General features: G+C 41.1%; 1 protein-coding gene across 1 annotated transcript in view; it reads left to right on the forward strand.

Annotated features, from left to right (window-relative positions):
- Window positions 1–3754: 3754 nt before the first annotated feature.
- Window positions 3755–17480, forward strand: part of LOC129862325 (uncharacterized) — a 577333-nt gene continuing 563607 nt past the window's right edge. The window contains exon 1 of the mRNA XM_055933839.1: window positions 3755–3906. The gene's annotated coding sequence lies outside the window, so the exon portion shown is untranslated. The remainder of the gene's footprint in view (window positions 3907–17480) is intronic.

A 17480-nucleotide genomic window follows, 5' to 3' on the forward strand; every position in this document is an offset into this window, starting at 1 on the left:
TGTTGACGTTGAGACTGGTGTTTTGCGGGTATTATCTAATGAAGCTGCCAGTTGAGGACTTGCGAGGTGTCCGTTTCTCAAACTAGACACTAATGTACTTGTTCTCTTTCTCAGTTGTGCACCGGGGCTTCCCACTCCTCTTTCTATTCCGGTTAGAGCCAGTTTGCGCTGTTCTGTGAAGGGAGTAGTACAGTAGCGTTGTACAGTACAAGATCTTCAGTTTGTTGGCAATTTCTCGCATGGAATAGCCGTCATTTCTCAGAACAAGAAAAGACTGATGAGTTTCAGAAGAAAGATCTTTGTTTCTGGCCATTTTGAGCCTGTACTCGAACCCACAAATGCTGATGCTCCAGATACTCAACTAGTCTAAAGATGGCCAGTTTTATTGCTTCTTTAATTAGAACAACAGTTTCCAGCTGTGCTAACATATTTGCAAAATGGTTTTCTAATGATCAATTAGCCTTTTAAAATGATAAACTTGGATTAGCTAACACAATGTGCCATTGGAACACAGGAGTGATGGTTGCTGATAATGGGCCTCTGTACGCCTATGTAGGTATTCCATAGAAAATCAGCCATTTCCAGCTGCAATAGTCAGCTAGAATGTCTACACTGTATTTTTGATCAATTTGATGTTATTTTAATGGACAAAAAAAATGCTTTTCTTTCAAAACAAGGACATTTCTAAGTGACCCCAAACTTTTGGATGGTAGTGTACATATATATATAAATCCTGGTGCCTCAGGATAGCAATGCAATTAGACCAAACCAAATCATGAGATAACCAAAAGATAATTATTTGACACATTGGAAAGAATTTACAAAAAAACAGAGCAAACTAGAATGCTATTTGGCACTAAACAGAGAGTACATAGTGGCAGAATACTTGACCACTGTGAAATCTTTGACTATGTACCGACTCAGTGAGCATAGCCTTGCTATTGAGAAAGGCTGATTAAGGCAGACCTGGCTCTCAAGAGAAGACAGGCTATGTGCACACTGCCCACAAAATGAGGTGGAAACTGAGCTGCACTTCCTAACCTCCTGACGAATGTATGACCATATTAGAGACACATATTTCCCTCAGATTACACAGACCCACAAAGAATAAAAAAACGAATACAATTTGATAAACTCCCATATCTATTGGGTGAAATACCACAGTGTGCAATCACAGCAGCAAGATTTGTGACCTGTTGCCACAATAAAATGGCAACCAGTGAAGAACAAACACCATTGTAAATACAACCTATATTTATGTTTATTTATTTTCCTTTTGTACTTTAACTATTTGCACATCATTACAACACTGTATATAGACATAATATCATGATTGAAATGTCTTTATTCTTTTGGAACTTTTGTGAGTGTTTATTTTTTATTTTTTTCACCTTTATTTAACCAGGTAAGCTAGTTGAGAACAAGTTGTAATTTACAATTGCGACCTGGCCAAGATAAAGCAATGCAGTGCGACACAAACAACAACACAGAGTTACACATGGAATAAACAAGCGTACAGTCAATAACACAATAGAAATAAAGAAAGTCTATATATAGTGTGTGCAAATGGCGTGAGGAGGTAAGGCAATAAATAGGCCATAGTAGCGAAGTAATTACAATTTAGAAGATTAACACTGGAGTGATAGATGAGCAGATGATGATGTGAAAGTAGAAATACTGGTGTGCAAAACAGCAGAAAAGTAAATAAAAACAATATGGGGATGAGGTAGGTAGATTGGGTGGGCTATTTACAAATAACTATGTACATCTGCAGCGATCGGTTAGCTGCTCAGATAGCTGATGTTTATAGTGAGGGAAATATAAGTCTCCAGCTTCAGCAATATTTGCAATTCGGTTCAGTCACTGGCAGCAGAGAACTGGAAGGAAAGGCAGCCAAAACAGGTGTTGGCTTTGGGGATGACCAGTGAGATATACCTGCTGGAGCGCGTGCTACGGGTGGGTGTTGTTATCGTGACCAGTGAGCTGAGATAAGGCGGAGCTTTACCTAGCATAGACTTATAGATGACCTGGAGCCAGTGGGTCTGGTGACGAATATGTAGCGAGGGCCAGGTGACTAGAGCATACAGGTCGCAGTGGTGGGTGGTATAAGGGTCTTAGGTAACAAAACGGATGGCACTGTGATATACTGCATCCAATTTGCTGAGTAGAGTGTTGGAGGCTATTTTGTAGACGACATCGCCGAAGTCGAGGATCGGTAGGAGAGTCAGATTTACTAGGGTATGTTTGGCGGCGTGAGTGAAGGACGCTTTGTTGCGAAATAGAAAGCCGATTCTAGATTTGATTTTGGATTGGAGATGTTTAATATGAGTCTGGAAGGAGAGTTTACAGTCTAGCCAGACACCTAGGTATTTGTAGTTGTCCACATATTCTAGATCAGGTGCGGGCAGCGAACGGTTGAAAAGCAGGCATTTGGTTTTACTAGCGTTTAAGAGCAGTTGGAGGCCACGGAAGGAGTGTTGTATGGCGTTGAAGCTCGTCTGGAGTTTAGTTAACACAGTATCCAAAGAAGGGCCAGATGTATACAGAATGATGTCGTCTGTGTAGAGGTGGATCAGGGAATCACCCGCAGCAAGAGCGACATCGTTGATATATACAGTGAAAAGAGTCGGCCTGAGAATTGAACCCTGTGGCACCCCCCTAGAGACTGCCAGAGGTCCGGACAGCAGGCCCTCCGATTTGACACACTGAACTCTGTCTGCGAAGTAGTTGGTGAACCAGGCGAGGCAATCATTTGAGAAACCAAGGCTATTGAGTCTGGCGATAAGAATACGGTGATTGACAGAGTCGAAAGCCTTGGCTAGGTCGATGAAGACAGCTGCACAGTACTGTCTTTTATCGATGGCGGTTATGATATCGTTTAATACCTTGAGTGTAGCTGAGGTGCACCCGTGACCAGCTTGGAAACCAGATTGCACAGCGGAGAAGGTACGGTGGGAATCGAAATGGTCAGTGATCTGTTTATTAACTTGGCTTTCGAAGACTTTAGAAAGGCAGGGCAGGATGGATATAGGTCTACAACAATTTGGGTCTAGAGTGTCACCCCCTTTGACGAGGGGGATGACAGCGGCAGCTTGCCAATCTTTAGGGATCTCGGACGATACGAAAGAGAGGTTGAACAGACTGGTAATAGGGGTTGCAACAATGGTGGCGGATAATTTTAGAAAGAGGGTCCAGATTGTCTAGTAATGTTTACTGTTGATTTTTTTTCTTTTTTTTTAACTGTTAATTATAAATAAACTTAATTATTTTAAACTGTTAATTAATTATTGTTAATTATATATTTAACTTGCTTTGGCAATGTAAAAATATGTTTCCCATGCCAATAAAGACCCTTAAATTGAGATTGAATTGATAGATTTTGGCCGACATTCTGCTAATTTTCTCATCGATTAAACATTTGATCTCAATACAGTTTTCTGTTTCCAAAACTGGAATCTGTTACGAACATATTGGACTAAGTTTCGTAGACTTTATCGTTTGCCAAAGTTAACAAACAAAAAATGTGTGGTTCAGAAGGAGTGCAAGTGCGATTTGAGTTAATACACACGCGCACTTCAGAGTAGGCGTTCCCTAATGGAATATGCAAGCATATGCTAGAACGCGCCAATAGGCTCTTGTTAGCTCTTGTTTGGCTCTGCCTACTTCCTTGCTTGTTCTTCCCACTATGATTAATTTGCTCCCATTGGAAACAACAGGCTGTGGTCCATCTTGTGTTAGTTATACAAATCTTTGGTCGTGGGAGGCAACCTCCGCTCGCTGGGGCTCGAGCAGGAAGGATGCGCTGCCGGCTTTAGCAGAGACAAGAAAAGTGTCGTTTGCAGTTCTGACGGAAGATAAATGACAGCTCATATTGCAGCCTGGACATCTTACATTTGGAATTCGTAGGTGAGTTTAACCTCTGAAAACGACATTGTATGGGTCCTGTCTTTTCCGAGCCGGTGTTGGAGACCACAGCATTTTCCTCAACTTGAACTTTAGGAAGTGATGACTTGAGAATTAAACAACTTTTGACAGGTTGTCGGTAACCAGCTCGTAACTTGTCAAATTGACAAATAGTTAATTCTTAAATACACAGTTCACGGTGACATTTCGTTTATTGCGTTTACATTGGTGCAGCAGGCTAGTTCGTATGATTTTTAAACGATATTTTGAGCCAATTCTTGCGGAGGCATTAGTGGAAACCAAGACTGTCATCAGGGCAAGTCTGGTTGTACAGCTAGATATGTTGTAGTCGCTTCGGGGATAATTTTAGCTAACGCCTCGCATTTTGGTACACCAGAAGTACATTCATTTCCAATGGAACTCTGCGTTTGCCTTGCAGCATTGCGTTGCAGAGGCAGTGCTTTCTGTGCATACCTGTGGAGACTGCTGAGGACTAGGACACCGCATAAAAATAGCTGGAATAGATAGGCATCAAATACATGGAAACCATAGCTTTGTTCGAATACTCGTACTAACCGTACTATTTGTGAGGTGAATTGAGTGTAAAGTATGGAAATAGTTATTGCCAAAATATGAGTAAACACGCAGAGGACACTATTTCCATACTTTTAGGGCCCATAATGCAATTCTTCAGAAAATAGGCGTGTCTTCAATGTTTTCAGATTTGAAGAAAATATGCAAAAAATGACTATAAAAATAAGTTACTAGCTATTAATAACAAGTCAAATGTCCAGATCAACTAGCCCAGGTCAGCTAATGTTTTTTTAGCCCATTGATTTTGTTGTAATGTTTAAGTCACCCAAATATCACATGAACACACATTAGAAATGGCAAAAATGTGTGGAATTGCATGAAATTAGCTTTAAAATTGCAAAAAAAAGTCTCCATCCCATGGCAAAATTTAGAGTTGCAGGAAATAAGCTTTACATTTGCAAAATTTTCTCTCTGCCATCAAGGGTGGGGTTGTCATGAATGGTGCTTGTGCATATAAAAATAACTATTTTTTATTTTAAATTAAAATGGTAAAAAAAATCATCTTTGATGTGAGTTTATGCCCACTCGTCACGAACTCGCACACTGTCTAGTCTGCCATTAGGTTCTATTTCTCTTATGCATTTTGCCATTTCTTCCTAGAAGCAAGCGTTATACCGCACATGACTATATTATTCATTAGTTTCTTTGTTAGCAATAAGTTACTGTTTTAAGTTCATGCCCAGTTCGTCAGGAACATTTTTGTATGGAAAGGTATTTCCGTATAATCGGTTCCACACAGAAATGCAGTTATTTTCCTGTCTCAAGCCTACCAGAGTGAAATGTGGTTTCTGTGCACAGATTCATTGTAACACTTACAAGCAAGAAACTGTTTGTTTCATTCTGTTAATGCTTTCCTTTGTTCATACTTCTCACGTTGTGTCGGAGCTCCTTGTGTCTTGTCTATGTAATTTGAGTTGTGCGGCCTGAGCGGGCGTGCCTTTGCGCACCGCTATATGTTACTGGGCTGCCGCCATTTGCCAGTTCCATTCACTTAACAATTAATGATTGTTGTTTAACGTGTGCCCAATTTTAAACTGTACATGGAAGTGGTCAGGTTTGTTTTAGACGGAATGTATGTAATGGGGTAATTATGAGGAAGCCAGTTCAATTTGTATTAGCCAGATTTTGGTGTTATGTTGCCATACATATTGTTATGTTCCAGGAAGTGTACTTCAGGTGTATAAATGGGCTCGTTTTGGAGAGCAATGCAGTTCTGTTTTAGAATTGAAGTGGGGAGGCTGCTTGAGCCAGGTACACACAACCCAACCTGTAAGATCTATGGAAGCTACAGGGTGAGCCTGTTTTAGGCAGTGAGGTTTGTTATTTTGCTTCAGCAGTAAGTATTGTTCACCTGTTTGTCTTGTAAATATTAATTGCCGGCTATCACTATTGAACACTGAAACTAATATGGACACCTTTGCACCAGAAGCTTCTGCCTCCTGAATATCTGCCCTCAATACCGCATCTCTACGCTACCTATTTCACACAATCACACAATCACAGTAAGGTACTTCATTGTTTGCTGCATTGGTGGCAGAAGTGGGATGCCGTTACCGTGGGTTAATTGGAAGTTGGAGGTCAGGATGCGTTTAGTTTGCAGTCTCCCTTGGGGGTGTAGGTTCTAATCCCATTTCTGACATTCCTTCAGGGACCGCATATAGCCTAGATATACTTTGGGTCGGGCAGGGGTGTAGGTGGGTCGAAATGTTTTGTCCATTTATACCAATAATTTCATTATTATACAGTCTAGAGGTCGACCGATTATGATTTTTCAACGCCGATACCAATTTATTGGAGGAACAAAAAAGCCGATACCGATTAATCGGCCGATTTAAAAAAAAAAATAAAAAAAAATAAAATAAAAAAATAATAAATAAATAAAAATATATATATATATATATATACACTGCTCAAAAAAATAAAGGGAACACTTAAACAACACAATGTAACTCCAAGTCAATCACACTTCTGTGAAATCAAACTGTCCACTTAGGAAGCAACACTGATTGACAATACATTTCAAATGCTGTTGTGCAAATGGAATAGACAAAAGGTGGAAATTATAGGCAATTAGCAAGACACCCCCCAAAACAGGAGTGATTCTGCAGGTGGTGACCACAGACCACTTCTCAGTTCCTATGCTTCCTGGATGATGTTTTGGTCACTTTTGAATGCTGGCGGTGCTCTCACTCTAGTGGTAGCATGAGACGGAGTCTACAACCCACACAAGTGGCTCAAGTAGTGCAGTTCATCCAGGATGGCACATCAATGCGAACTGTGGCAAAAAGGTTTGCTGTGTCTGTCAGCGTAGTGTCCAGAGCATGCAGACGCTACCAGGAGACAGGCCAGTACATCAGGAGACATGGAGGAGGCCGTAGGAGGGCAACAACCCAGCAGCAGGACCGCTACCTCCGCCTTTGTGCAAGGAGGTGCACTGCCAGCGCCCTGCAAAATGACCTCCAGCAGGCCAAGAAGCCACTACCTTGGCTTCTTACTGCATTCGCGTAACAGGCGGGCTCCTCGTGAGGCAGGTGGTTAGAGCGTTGGACTAGTTAACTATAAGGGTAGCAAGATTGAATCCCCGAGCTGATCGAGGTAAAAATCTGTCGTTCTGCCCCTGAACAAGGCAGTTAACCCACCGTTCCTAGGCCGTCATTGAAAATAAGAATGTGTTCTTAAATTGACTTGACTAGTTAAATTAAGGTGTAAACCCCCGCCCAAAAAACAGCAAAATCGGCGCCCAAAATTACCGATTTCCGATTGTTATGAAAACCTGAATTTGGCCCTGACTGAATCGGCCACTCCGATTAATCGGTCGACCTCTATTAAAGTCAATTCCTTAAAATTCGATACAAGCCAATACTCATCTTTAAAAAGTTGGATGTTTTGAAGCGGTAGGGTTTTATTAATTAATCTTTTTTATTTTTATTCTTTGGTACGATTGTGTATTGTTCACTGCTCAATCCTTATGGTGCGACGTGATTCACCAGACAGCTGAAATGGTGGGACACAAAGTAAAAATGTCAGGCCAGAAACCAAAGGTTTGCTGGTATGAATCCCAACAGGAAACATCTGGTGGGATTCCAGGTATCCTAGATGTATCGTCCTCAGTACAGCACCAGCGACCTAGTCAAGAAGTTCACCAGTCTTGGCCTGTTATTGGCTTAAGAGATGTTGGACTATTAGGTGCAGGGTCACGGGTTCAAGTCCTGAATGGACTTCCCCTGTATTGGCAGCAATATGATACAGTATACAAGAATGTTATTGTCCATCTGAAGATATATTTAAACGTTTAGTCAATAGAGTGTACAAAGTTGAATAGATCTCAACATAATGGAATGCTTGTCCCGATTCGGGGTATCTATCAGTGATAGTGTTTCCTAAGTATTATGTTTTGGAAGACAATGAGGTCAGGCTTTTTTATGAGCCACAATGCATCTCTTAGCTCAACAACTGGTAAACAAGTACTGTTCTTGCAGTTATGAACCCACTTTTGTTGGACATGCTCTGTAAACTACAGCAGTTTCATATGAAGGGATTTCTATAATAAGCAATGCAGTCTTAACATCCAAATGTTGATTCTGGGTTTGAACTGCAAAACTTATCTATTATCAACTTGGCTACCTGTTGCTTTTGCTACCTTGTTTATTATGTCCACATATGCTATTTCCTATTTGTGGCTTCACCTGTGATTTTCAAACACTTGTGTGAAGAAAAAATAATAATAATAAGTGTCAGGGTAGAGCACATCACTTCTAAAATGAGATCATATAAATGAATACATATTGTGCTAACTGAAATCAAGGGTGATTCTCATGAAACCAGTTTTAAACATGTCTGTAGCAAGTTAAGTTACAAAACCATGATCTGCAAAAACCAATCAAACCAACCGATCATTCTGAGGACTAAGTAGTGTAGTTTTTGGCAAAGTTTTATTTTAAATAGATTATACATTTTTGTCAGGTTATTGTACATTCACCCCAAATTCTCATTACTGAAGTTACATTCTCAGGTCATTTTATACAGTTATACATCATAAAAACCTAACTTATTTTAATAAAACACTTAACTATGTTGCTGTCACTTAGCCATAAATCATAAATGTTATACTAGTTGAAGTTTACATTAAACTATAATATTTATTATGTACAAACACACACAGTGTCTGTGGACATGTCTCATTACCATAACACTTTTTGAAGTTCCTGTGAAAACTCTAATCAGTTTTTAAATAAAGTTGTATTCACTAATGTTGCATCATCTAGAGCAGAGTTTCCCAAACTCTGTCCAGGGAACCCCAAGGGGTGGATGTTTTTCTTTTTTTGCCCTAGCACTACACAGCTGATTCAAATAATCAAGGCTTAATAATGAGTTGATTATTTGAATCATCTGTGTAGTGCTAGGGAAAACTCCAAAATGTGCACCCCTTGGAGGCCCCAGGACTGAGTTTGGGAAACATTGATCTAGAAGATTAGTAGAAGTTAATTTATTTGCTTTCATGCCTTCAGAATGAGGTTCTTATTCTCAAACAATCCCTTTAACCCACTTGGCCTTCTCATTAACAAAACGGCTAAAAAGCTGAAATTGTGAGTCTGAATTAAATAATTTTTTACAATTATGTTTAACTCAGGCCTTTTCATTACGGGAGCAGTGTTAAAACATAATTTGAAATTGATTTGTTTATTACTTGTTTGGACTGTAATGAAAATGGTGGTAAAATGCATAATCTGATAAAAAAAACAATAGTAATTGCGAAATAGATAAAGGTCCTAACCGCGGGATGCTTTTTCGTAGGGCGTTACATTTGAAAACGCCTCGGCAATCAATGTCTGTTAAATGTTAGTAGTTGAGTGGCTTTGCTGCTGTCGGGTGCTTTTTTTCAACATACAATCGTTGTAAAGTAAGGGATGGTTCGTCTTCAAATGATTGAATACATTTGTTGTGTTGGGTCTTGTTGCCACAACTGAGGCACTGAAGATGCGCCCTTTCGCACTGAATCAATTAGCACTAGCAGCACTTCTGTTTCCCGAAACACACTGTCTACAATGGAGCTACGGTGAAGTGAAGCCCTTTCTTTCCTCACCAGAATCTAACTGCGCACTTTAAGCAGGGACACTCGTAATTGGCCAGCATGTGCATGCCATGCAGAGTGCGAGAGCCCGCGTGTGATTGGTTAGCATCATCTGTGCATGTAGAGAGTGAATGAATGGAGTCTAGCAGATCTCACTGGAGAAGGTACCACAGTCTAGTTTTTGTTGTTTTAACAGAGTGTCAAAGAAATGAGAATCGCAGCCTCTTCCTATATGGCTATTGCATGTTAATATCGCAATTTCGATCTGAATTCGATGAATTGTGCAGCCCTACTATATGGTTTTACTGATAGCATTTGTTTAGATCGGGCGCTATTTCTAACAAAATTCTAGCGAATTCCCATAGAGGATGCTAGCTAAATGCTAGCAAGTGACAGCAAACATAAATTAAATGCAAGGACAAACAACCCAGCTCATACAGTTATACAACTGGGTGGGTCATTCTCATGAAACCATTAAAATACCATGGCAGTAATGATTTTAAACATAAAACATGTAATATAATAAAGAGAATACTGTTCTCTACCTTGCACAAAGAGTAATTTCAACATAGGAATTCATTATTTTTGTTTTTTGCATTTTCTGCTGAAATTCTCATTACTGCAACTCGTCCAGCTCTGTCTGAATGTTGTAATTTAAACAGAGTAAAATGAAAATATTCTGAAAAAAATTAATGGATGTTCTACTAGATGTTTTCACATGACAGAAATTTACTAAATATTCATGTAAAATAATAATGAAAACTAAGTGTCCATGACTGATGTTATTCTCCACAACATTTTTGAAGAACTGTTTACAAACACAAAGAAAGTTTGATTTTGAATGAAGCAACACATCTGCTAGTACCTTCAAGATGGCTACCAGGTAAGATCTCTTTATATTTCTCCAGTTAAAAGTTAAACATTCTCTTGTCAGACTGCGTACACAACAGTATTGATTATCATTACCGATACAGGTAGTTTTCCACATTTAGAAAACGTTAGATAAAAAAAATATGAAATTATACTTCATTTCTAATGATGAACATTGAGTAAAAATTTGCTTAGTCATCATGTCTTCTCTTTTGTTAGCAAAACATGCTAAGGTTCCTCATCCTCCGCAACACCATTCTAACTTAGCGCTGCAATTTAAGGCCAGTTGTGGTAGAGAGAACTTTTGTTTAGGTAATGAATTTAATCATACAGACTATTTTAAAATATATATATAATGAACTATTAATTTAAATATTATTTACTAAATGTTGATATTTTGCTTTATGTCCTGTTTAATTGCAGACAGTCAAGGGGCAAAAAGAAAGCTTTAGCGAAGGCTGACAAAATTCAGAGAAAGTTTACACCAACCCAGAACTGCTGGAAGAGTACAGAAGGAAGGAGAGAGAGAGGTTAGGGGTTTGAGAGGTTACAGAAAGAGTAATTAGCATATTTATAGTCTATAGGAAGTCAATACCTTACAGTGTTAGGAAGTCTACACATGCGCCCGCACACATCCACCACACTAAGTAAGCCATTTAGTTTATACTATAGGATGTCCACACAGTTTCTAAGCCATTCCGTCTCTTCTATAGGATACACACACAGTCAGTCAGTAAGCAAGCAAGCCATTCAGTCTCTACTATGGGATGACGTGTCCATAACAGTAAGATTTTTCATATGTTTTGAGACATGCTCATTTCATGTTATGCTTCCTTTCCATTTCCAGATATCAAAAACGAAAGCATAATTGTAAAATCAAGAAAACTCCAGATCTGACAGAAGCAACATGAAAAGTGAAAACAGTGGCGGGAAAACTCAAAAAGGTATTACAGAAGAAAGAAACAGCTAAAAGCTGTATTGGACATAACACAAGATGATACACTTCAACATGTTCAAGAAGCAAAATTAAGAAGTTATTCAAAATCTTCAAGAAGACACAACCTCCCCAAGAGAACAGCCATTCTCACCTCGGCAGGTAAATGTCCCTGCCATCAACTCAACTCCTAAAAGAAGAAAGACATCTCTAGAGACACCAGGACCAATGAAAACCTCTACCCCAAAGGAATCGCCCAAAAAGAGAAATAGAAGAAAGAAAACACTATCAAAATTGAGATCAAAGTTGCACTACACAGAAGAGAAGCTGCTGCAGAGGACCAAAGAGATGGTCAACCTAAAGAAAAGACTTGATGATGGCCAAGAGGAAGCAGGTAATTGTCAACATGGAAGGCAGAGAGGTCCAGAAAACTACAGAAGAGAGGCCATCAGAGAACATTATCCAATAACAGCCAGAGAAGACTAATGCGCAAACTTGTTAGCCGCTTCCTTCATCAAGATGAAATTCGGAAAAAGGGCCAGATATTCCGTAAGAGAGCCTTAACGGACGCTATGGCAAATCTTCATAGAAGATTTCTGTCTGAGAATCCAAGGCACAACCTTTCCAAGGCTCAATTCTTTAAACTTAAGCCATTTTGGATTGGCCAGCGAATAGTCACAGACAGAGAAACATGTGCTTGCAAAACTCATAACTTTGACTTGAAGATAAAGAGGCTGCACCAGCTTGGGGTCATAGAAACAACATCCTGAAGGGACACTGTACAGGCCAGTGTGTGTAGTGACGATGATGTAGTGACGATGATGTGCTGTTCTAATGTTTTTGTATGTGTTCATGTGTTCTCTGTTTTTAGCCTATGTATGTTATGTACTTTTGAAGCACTGCAAAATGAAATTGAGAATACTGGCACAATCATGGATTCAAGTTCTCATTTATTTTCTACATTCAATTTTATGTTTTTAACCATTTTAACCTCAGTCTTAGTATACTTATTATCATTACCGAAATCATCAACCTGCCCTCCAGTCATGAGCTGCCCTCCAGTCATGAGCTGCCCTCCAGTCATGAGCTGCCCTCCAGTCATGAGCTGCCCTCCGGTCATGAGCTACCCCTCCGGTCATGAGCTACCCCTCCGGTCATGAGCTACCCCTCGGTCATGAGCTACCCCTCGGTCATGAGCTACCCCTCGGTCATGAGCTACCTCTCGGTCATGAGCTACTTCTCGGTCCGGAGCTACTTCTCGGTCCGGAGCTACTTCTCGGTCCGGAGCTACCTCTCTGTCATGAGCTACTTCTCGGTCCGGAGCTGCCTCTCGGTCCGGAGCTGCCTCTCGGTCCGGAGCTGCCTCTCGGTCCGGAGCTGCCTCTCGGTCCGGAGCTGCCTCTCGGTCCGGAGCTGCCTCTCGGTCCGGAGCTGCCTCTCGGTCCGGAGCTGCCTCTCGGTCCGGAGCTGCCTCTCGGTCCGGAGCTGCCTCTCGGTCCGGAGCTGCCTCTCGGTCCGGAGCTGCCTCTCGGTCCGGAGCTGCCTCTCGGTCCGGAGGAGTTTCCTCAGTCTGGTGGGGCCCTTTGTGAAGGTTCCTAGGCCAAGGTCGGCGGCGAGGGTCGCCACTCAAAGGACGCTAAGGAGGGGAACAAAGACAATGGTGGAGTGGGGTCCTCGTCCAGCGCCAGAGCCGCCACCCCGGACAGATGCCCACCCAGACCCTCCCCTATAGGTTTAGGTTGTGCGTTCGGAGTCCGCACCTCAGGAGGGGGGGGTACTGTCACGTTTTGACCATAGTTCTTGTGTGTTTTACTTGTTTTAGTGTTGGTCAGGACGTGAGCTGGGTGGGCATTCTATGTTGAGTGTCTAGTTTGTCCATTTCTATGCATGCCTGATATGGTTCTCAATCAGAGGCAGGTGTTTGTCATTGTCTCTGATTGGGAACCATATTTAGGTGGCTTGTTTTGTGTTGGGGTTTGTGGGTGGTTGTTTCCTGTCTTTGTGTTTATTTCACCAGAGAGGACTGTTTCGGTTTGCCACGTTTGTTATTTTTGTATTTTGTAAGTGAGATAATCGTCTATTAAACATGTTGAGCACTGGCTACGCTGCCTGTTGGTCCGATCCCTGCTACACCTCCTCTTCTCGTGAAGAGGAGGAAGGCTGCCGTTACACTTTGAAACCAAGATTGTGAGAATCACCCGGATTATTCCATTTGATTTCAATCACATTTTGACTGCACAACTTTTGATTTAAATGAAACTTTCTATACATATTTGCACATGGTAGAAGTGGTCAGAAAGTAGTTTTTTGGACCTGAATGGCAAAATATTTAGGAGTTCAAGGTGCTCAGATTTGAGACATTTCGCATACGCCACCCTACCTTGAGGTATCTAGATGTCTTTATCACTGAAAAAGGTTCACTTTGATATAATTTAACACTAGAACCACCACAGGCCCTGACGTTTTGATTTTGTTGAAAAAAAATCCCCCCAAAAAGCTCTTTACTGCTCCTGCCCTGAATTTTCCTAAATGTTTGCATTTTACACTGCTCATTTGTCAGAATTTTGAAATCACAAACGGAAAAGTATTTAGAGCGTTTAACAGTTATTATTATTATTATATATATATATTTTTTTTAAAACACCTATTCCCAACTTAGTCTGCCAAGACAATGTGCTGTAGGACATTGGTACACAGCCAGGCGCTTTCTCATCACTGAATGAATGACATATGGGTGATAATTGTGCACTTTACTTCACAATTGAGTTTAAATTATGCCTAACTGAATGATAAGGAAGGTGGAGAGGTTGATTTAATTTAGAAAGACAATATTGTAATGATGAGTTTGTGTTATGCCTATTTATCAGCAGCAAATAATTTGGCTGCGCCCCTTGGAGGTTGATACATTCTCTTTTCATTTTACTTCGTAAAAATAAGCTGTTATGGGACTGTTTTATATACTATAACTATTACTAACCAAATGTATTGTAAGGGAAACAAAAACATGCTACATGTTGCAATAGGCCTTTAAAATAATGCAAACTATATCCTTGACTCTGTCCAGCGACACAAACGATGCCAGCCCACTGAATAAATGGCAAATGGGTGGAATGGGCAATACTTTTGCAAGTTACTTCACAATCAAATTGAAATTAGGCCTAATTGAATGAAAAGGTTGATTTAATTTACAGTGCATTCGGGAAGGTGTTCAGGCCCCTTCCCTATTTCTACATTGTGTTACATTAGACTTATATTTATAGACTTTAGACATTAGACTTATATTTTTTAACACAACACCCCATAATGACAAAGCCAAAACAGGTTTGTAGAAATTGTCTCGTTTATTAAAACAAAAAAACATAACTTATTTACATAAGTATTCAGACCATTTGCTATGAGACTCTAAATTGAGCTCAGGTGCATCCTGTTTCCATTGATCATCCTTGAGATGTTTCTACAACTTGATTGGAGTCCACCTGTGGTCAATTCAATGTACATGATTTGGAAAAACACACACCTGTCTATATAAGGTCCCCCAGTTGACAGTGCATGTCAGAGCAAAAACCAAGCCATCAGGTTGAAGGAATTGTCCGTAGAGCTCCGAGACAGGATTGTCTGTGCAATCGGGGGAGAAGGGCCTTGGTCAGGGAAGTGACCAAGAACCCGATGGTCACTCTGACAAAGCTCCAGAGTTCCTCTGTGAAGATGGGAGAACCTTGCAGAAGGACAACCATCTCTGCAGTACTCCACCAATCAGGCATTTATGGTAGAGTGGCCAGATGGAAGCCAATCCTCAGTAAAAGCCACATGACAGCCCGCTTGGAGCTTGCCAAAAGGCACCTAAAGGACTCTCAGACCATGAGAAACAAGATTATCTGGTCTGATGAAACCAAGATTGAATTCTTTGGCCAAGCGTCACGTCTGGAGGAAACCTCCTTATGGTGGTGGCAGCATCCTGTGGGTATGTTTTTCAGTACTTTGTTGAAGCACCTTTGCTGCGATTACAGCCTTGAGTATGACGCTACAAGCTTGGCACACCTGTATTTTGGGAATTTTCCCATTCTTCTCTGCAGATCATCTCAAGCTCTGTCAGGTTGGATGGGGAGCGTTGCTGCACATCTATTTTCATAACATTTACACATTTACATTTACATTATTTAGCAGACGCTCTTATCCAGAGCGACTTACAAATTGGAAAGTTCATACATATTCATCCTGGTCCCCCCGTGGGAATTGAACCCACAACCCTGGCGTTGCAAGCGCCATGCTCTACCAACTGAGCCACACGGGACAAATTTTATGTCAGCTAAAAATGCCAAATCTGCATCAGCCCGATTGTCTAGTTTAACGCCGATGTGCAAAACCGATGTCAAAGCATACCTATATAACGTAGGTAGATGATGTAATGATTCCATGAAAAATGCAGCGCTACACAGATCAAAAGCAGAAAAATACTATGCGCACACTTCCAACAACTATACAAGTTCAAGTCGAGCAGTCATTTGAAAGAGTAAGAACATTTCAGAGAGACAACTCAAAGGCAAAATCCATTAATACCAAGATAATAGAATTCATTGCCCTTGACAATCAACCTTTCTCTGTCGTGGATGTTTGCTTTCGCCGACTGGTCAAGCACCGGTACACACTACCAAGTTGGCGCTATTTTTCAGATGTTGCCCTACCGGAGTTACAGTATTGAAACGCATCCATGAGCTACTTGCTATGTATGGGCTTCACGACTGACATTTGGACCAGCGACGTCAGACCCATGAGCATGCGGAGTCAGACCACTCAGTGGGTCGATGAGGATTTTGTACTGAGGAAAGCCGTATTGCATGCTCAAGAATGTGCTGGTTCTCATACCGCTGCTGGCGTTTTCAATGGCATTTGAGAACATGTTTGAAACTTGGAAACATGCACACACTCCTAGCGCCATTTGAACAACTGACTCGAGAAATAAGCTAATCAACTGCGTCTGCAGCAGACGTGATACCCTCTGTCATGGCATTGAAACACCCGCTCAACAAAACTGCCGACAGACCGTGAGGTTAAAACTTACAGAAGTATTTGAGGCTGTGAACAAGCGATTCAGTGGCATTCTCTCAGACTCTTTGTGTCGCCACGCCGCTTGATGCTAGGTACAAGGACGGCTGCGTCAATCCAGACAAGAAACAGGGTTTTCGTGAAATGTTACATACACAGCTGGACAAGATGGAAACGGACACAGTGACAGTGCGCACCGAGGAAGAGAGGCCACAGACAGACAGAGCTGAAACTTCACTGCTTGACATGTATGATGAAATCCTGGTTGAGAATGAAACGACTGAACAAATGAACAATGAACAGCAAAGCAAGTAAGTGGAAGAAATAGGTTTTGATGATGTTTTACTGGTAATGGGGACATCCAGTGGGGAGAACAAGTATTTGATACACTGCCGATTTTGCAGGTTTTCCTACTTACAAAGCATGTAGAGGTCTGTAATTTTTATCATAGGTACACTTCAACTGTGAGAGACAATCTAAAACATTGTATGATTAAGTAATTAATTTAGCATTTTATTGCATGACATAAGTATTTGATCACATACCAACCAGTAAGAATTCCGTCTCTCACAGACCTGTTAGTTTTTCTTTAAGAAGCCCTCCTGTTCTCCACTCATTACCTGTATTAACTGCACCTGTTTGAACTCGTTACCTGTATAAAAGACACCTGTCCACACACTCAATCAAACAGACTCCAACCTCTCCACAATGGCCAAGACCAGAGAGCTGTGTAAGGACATCAGGGGTAAAATTGTAGACCTGCACAAGGCTGGGATGGGCTACAGGACAATCGGCAAGCAGCTTGGTGAGAAGGCAACAAATGTTGGCGCAATTATTAGAAAATGGAAGAAGTTCAAGATGACGGTCAATCACCCTCGGTCTGGGGCTCCATGCAAGATCTCACCTGTAAGGGCATTGAAGATGGGTCGTGGCTGGGTCTTCCAGCATGACAACGGGCAACTAAGGAGTGGCTCCGTAAGAAGCATCTCAAGGTCCTGGAGTGGCCTAGCCAGTCTCCAGACCTGAACCCAATAGAACATCTTTGTAGGGAGCTGAAAATCCGTA

This window comes from Salvelinus fontinalis, chromosome 9 (assembly GCF_029448725.1).
Source record: "Salvelinus fontinalis isolate EN_2023a chromosome 9, ASM2944872v1, whole genome shotgun sequence".
NCBI classification, from domain to species: Eukaryota; Metazoa; Chordata; class Actinopteri; order Salmoniformes; family Salmonidae; genus Salvelinus; species Salvelinus fontinalis.